Below are 5743 nucleotides of genomic sequence, written 5' to 3'. Positions count from 1 at the left end.
TTAAGTGGTGCAGGGGACTTGACAGTGATGCAGCTGCCTTTGGACCTGCCCATGCTCCTTCCTGTCAGTACCCCAATAAAACTTAACTGGTTTGCCAGACTGGACTTGAATGGAATCCTTTCTTTAGTCTCTTAGTATCTTCCTTGTCTATAGTGAATAGATGGGTCTGTATCTCCCTAGGAATAAGCCCTGTAATACTCCATGCAACAAAAAAACAAAGGTGAGTCTAGGAGGAGCAGTTAATGGTCCCTAGCTACAGGTGATAAGGTGCACAACTGAGCCCAGTGCCAGAGAAACCATTGGGTGGCAGTTTTCCACGGGTGGCATGTTCCCTCGGTAATAGGGTCTGCCAGGTAAGAGGTGTCCACCCACACACACACACACCCCTCCAAGCAGTTAGTGGACAAGAAGTATGTTACAGTCCCTGAAAGCGCTTGTGGCTCAAGACTACATAGTAGTGACGGTTGCATGGCCTGTGCTGTAGGTAATAATCAGGCGTGCACCTGAGGCTGCAGTGGGCCCAGAGTTCCTTTCTTCATAGAGGAGTTAGAGTGGGAAGAGTGGATGTGACCTGCTGTTTGCTCTGTGAGCTACGTGGGAGGAAGGGAAGGAGAGGTGAAGGGCTTGCTTGTCTTACACAGCTGATAGAGGAAGTGCAAATTGAGTCTGTTGACTGGGATCCAAAAACTTGGGAACCCATGGAAACAGTTGGTAATACAGAGGAAGGGAGGGTCCATGGCTCAACATGCAGGTGCCTTAGTGATGGGTCAGTACAGGAAAAGGAGAATCAAGACATTCTGCCTCTGAGCAGCTGGAATGGGGAAAGACATGTGGCTCCATGGGTTAAAGGTGTGGGGACTGCAGAGATGGCTCAGAGATTAAGAGCACTTTCTGCAGGGAGGAGAACTGGAAGGAAGGGGAACTGGAATTGGAATGTAAAAGAATTAATTAAAACAAAGCAGTGGCAGTTCTTCCAGAAGACCTGGGTTCAGCTCCCACCACCCACCACCCACCACCCACATGGCAGCTTACAACTCCAGTTCCAGGGGATCTGACCCACTCACACAGACACACATGCAGGCAAAACACCAATGCACAGGAAAATTTTTTTTTTTTTTTTTAAATTGAAGCCTGGCAGTGATGGTCCACACCTAATCCCAGCAGAGGCAGTGGCAGGCAGATCTCTTGAGTTTGAGGCCAGCCTAGTCTACAGAGCAAGTTCTAGGATAGCGAAGGCTACCCAGAGAAACCATATTGGGGGGGGGGTGTGCCTGCTGCCAGGCCTGGGGACCTGAGTCACTGGAAGATAACGTCAGGTATTTCCCAATGTACCCCCTGCTTTGGAGAAAGCTTTTGAGTGGAACCACCTCACCCTGCCTCAGAAGTGCATACGAAAGAACTAGAGGCTCATGGATTGTATATTTACCTGCCCCTTACTAATGTGTAAAACATGGGCTGTGGTAGGTACTGGAGCTAAGTGTGCCTTGGCCACCCTCAAAGGTGCCAAGAACTGAGCAGCAGTGAGTAGATTAAGAGAGACAATGGTACGGGTAGGTGCTAAGTTTGTGCTATGGGCTAGTTACCTGCCTACAGGCACTGTACACTTCTCCCCCGATGGTAGCTGTGCCGCTAGGGACACTGCATACCACTTTGGAAAGTTTCTACTTGGTGAGAATTTAAGGCAGACATGCCCTGTTGGGTGACATGAGAGCTGTAAAATTGTTTAACCTCCCTGCCATGGGGCAATAAATACCAAACAGTATAGACCGCCCAGGATATGTGTAACAAAATTACAGAAACCATGAAGAATTTTTAAAGGGTAGAGTATCCACCCAGCCCCAAACACTTTCAACAACCCAGTGTGGCCAGTAAAGAAGCCAGACGGCGGCTAGTTATGGTGCCACACACCTTTAATTCAAGCCCTTGGGAGACAGAGGAAGATGGACCTCTATGAGTTCAAGACCATCCTGGTCTACATAGTGAGCTCCAAGACAGCCAGGACTACATAGACCTTGAACAGCAGCCGCTATGAGTCCATTGAGGTGGTTCAACAGGTGCAGGCTCTTGTTGCCCCGCCTGAGGACCTGAAGTTTGATCTCCGAGGCCCACATGGTGGAAGGAGAGAACCAACTCTCAATTGTGTCCTGACCCCTACATCATGCCATAGCGTACACAGAATGAATGAGTCGACAATAGATTATGTTACAACAAGAAGAGCCAAACAGCTCATGGATAATGGTTCAATTATAGAGCGCTAAATAGAGAAATGCCACCCCCGTCCACGCTTCGGTACCCAGGATTGGTCTTTTGAAAACAGTTTAAGTGATGATATCTCTGCCTTGCCAATACTTGTTTCACAGTTCCCCTGGCTGCTGGATCCCCAGACCAACTCTCACTCAACAGGAAAGAAATCATCATAGGTTCCCTCTAGAGCCCCACTGTCATGGGATTGTTAGCCAGTAAACAAGGCGGCACCTTCAGGGGCATAATCCTGGATTAACATACCTTCAAAATGTTTATGTTCCGTTAAAACTTTATAGTGCAAGCTGAGCATGCCCAGAGGCATTCCTGACCATCACTTTGATCTTAAACATGTGTGTGTCTCAGCAGCTTAAACTTCGTGTTCCAAAGAGCATACTTGACCTGAGTATACTTAGGAGGGGGCCACATCCTCTGTGAATAGCTATAGTCTTACGTAAAAGTCCCATGCTTCCTTCATCCAAGGAGGGCATTGCTTTAGGAACAGACCCCTCTTGCCCTGCTATGGGGGAAAAAAAAATCATGTTTGGCTTTAAAGCCAAACATTACAGTCATCAGAATGCAAACCCAGTGTTCAGTCACATGATGGTACCCCAGGACCCTGCTGTACTGTCTGCCCTCTGCAAGATGCTTCCATGGTATCCACGATATGATACTAGCCTCAATGTTTTACAGATTTAGAAACACTGTGAAGATGTGCTAACTGAACCTAAAGGAAAGAGTGGGAAGTTAATCCACACAGTGTGAAAGCCAGCTCAGACATTCTTAGGAATTTTACCATTGGGTAAGACATGTATGATCCCTGTCGAGGTTATTGATCAAATAACCTTGCCAGGTTGTGGACATGACTATTGCAATCTCACAGTAGCTGTGGTTGCCTGCACAAGACATGCACAGGCTCAAGCCAGCCAACCTTCTAGCACAAATGCATGAGGAGCGTGAGCCCCTTTACTCTTAGCTGAGGAGCTCCTGACAGCCAGTGGCTGCTAGGAGAGAGTCAGTTTTCTTTAGGGGTGTGGTCCCTGGGACGTTGGCCATGCTCTAGTAGATGGGTACTCGTCTATAGATGGATGGATAGCACTGTTGAACTTAGTGGGTTATTAAAAGCAGAAACATGAAGTCAGGAGGGGAACATGGAGGTGGGGCTTGGGGGAAGCTGGAGAGGGGAGTGAGGGTAGATATGATTAAGATACACTGGATACGTGTATGGAATCCTGAATGAATTAGTAAAAATGGAAGCTGGAGAGAGGCTCAGTGGTTAAGAGGACACCCTGCTCTTGCAAAGGGCATATTTGGTCCCCAGAACCCACAACCTCCTGCAACTCCAGCAGCACAGGAGACCAACAGCTCTGACTTCCATGGGTGAATGCATTCACCTGTAGCTATCTACACACAAACACACATACATATAATTTTAAAAATACTCTTAAAACTAAACAAAAATAGTTTTTTGTTTTTTTTTTTTAGTTCTCTAGTAGCCTATGCCTAAGGATGTAAACAGATGTGGGTGTTTGGGGATCTCCTTGGGTGCCAGTGCACTTTTATTTTATTTTTATTCATTAAGACTTGTTTGTTGGGTTTGGAGAGATGGCTCAGCGGTTTAAAAAAAAAAAAAAAAAAAAAAAGACTTGCAGCCAGTTTGTGGTGGTGCACACCTTTAATCCCAGTGGTCAGGAGGCAGTCGGATCTCTGTGAGTTTGAGGCCAGCCTGGTCTACAGAGCTAGTTCCAGGACAGCCAGCCTGGTCTCCAGAGCGAGTGCCAGGATAGGCTCCAAAGCTACACAGAGAAACCCTGTCTCAAAAAACCAAAAAAGAAAAAAGAAAAAAGAAAAGAAAAAGAAAACAAAACAAAAAAGACTTGCCTGTTTTTATTTCAAGTGTAAGACAACTTTGCCTGCATGCATGCATGTACATCATGAGAATTCAGTGACCCTGGCACTGCAGGTACAGATGGTTCTGAGCTACCATGTGGGTGCTGAGAATTGAACATGGACCCTCTGCAACTGCTATTTAAACCCCACCTTCTTATCTTTAGAACTTGGTTTTTAAAGAATAAAAGGGGGTGGGGAGATTCCACATGGAATTTTTACAAAAATACCTGAGGCTTCTGAGCAAGTTACAGAGGGCTGCAGCTGGGGGCTCGGCAGAGCCAAGCTGAGCCCACTGCCCCAGTAGGATCCTAGCCCTAATCATGGAAAGGAGCAGCTATTGCCAACCACAGACAAAGCTGGAATCTGCCACTTGTTCCAGTTCAGTAGCAGTTAAAGCAACTTATCCAGTAAGGATAGAGGTCAAAGTTCATCACCTAATCTGTGAGGATGACCCAGCATCCAGAGCTGCAGACGCAGGACACATATTTACAACAACACCATGTGGTATCTGCAAACTATGTCATCAATGCCATCCAGGCTGTGCTGAGCCACTGAATCTCCCCGAGTAACTGAACCAACAATCAAACTCAAAAAGGTACTGAAAGGGATGCCACCCATACCCATGGATTGCTGGTACAAGGGAGATGATGACCCAACTAAGGTCACTAGCCAGAAATGGTGGCTACAGTAATGCACTGAACACAGATGCCCAGTGGCTAGGGACCGGAGAGGGGAGGAGCAGCCAGGGGCCTGAGTTCAGAGCAATGTAGGTGAAACTCAGCCTTCAGCTATCTTCAGAGGCTTGACTGTAGATGGCCCAATGGGATGTGGGACTGGTGGGAAGTGGACAGCCACAGAAAGGAGCAGATTTGGGAATAGATAGCACAGTTAAATATACATAGTATGTAGATATGTAATTTTATATGCTTAAATGCAATCACTATATAAAATAGGAACACTTAATATATAATACAGAAGCAGAGCCCTTGTGGTTTCCTGTGTAACAGCCCACAGGCCCCAAATTGTTACATGCAACCTTCAGTCCCTTGACACAAAGTTGTTTGGTTTGTACCCTCAGTGCAGGAGAGACTGGACTGGGATGTACTGAGAGAAGGCTTTTCTGGAGGCAAGGTAAAGTTGTTTGTGTGCAGGTGTGCAGGCTGGAGGTGTCTATAGCTCACCACCTGTTTTAGAGATGGTCTTATACTGACCCTGAATCTGGATATTTTGACTAGACCAGCTGGCCAGCAAACCCAGGGATCCACCTGTCTCCATCTCCTCCAAGCTGGGGTCATAGGTGCCCATCGACATTATACTTATTAGCATTTACACGGGCATTGGGGGTCTGCCCCCGGGTCCTCATGTTTGCATAGAAGCATTTGACCCACTGAGCCATCTCCCCAGCCTCATACTCTTTACAAAACTTGAAACCATGTATTTTTGTAAGAATTCTTTGGTTTAGCTGGGCGGTGATGACACATGCTTTTGAAAATCCCAGCGATCGGGAGGCAGAGATGGGCAGATCTCTGTGAGTTCGAGGCCAGCCTGGTCTACAGAGTGAGTTCCAGGACAGCCAGGGCTACACAGAAAAACGAGAGAGAGAGAGAGAGAG

The sequence above is a fragment of the Cricetulus griseus genome, chromosome 6 (genome assembly GCF_003668045.3).
Source record: "Cricetulus griseus strain 17A/GY chromosome 6, alternate assembly CriGri-PICRH-1.0, whole genome shotgun sequence".
NCBI classification, from domain to species: domain Eukaryota; kingdom Metazoa; phylum Chordata; class Mammalia; order Rodentia; family Cricetidae; genus Cricetulus; species Cricetulus griseus.
The sequence above is the reverse complement of the archived record's forward strand: the minus strand, read 5'-3'. Positions refer to the sequence as shown.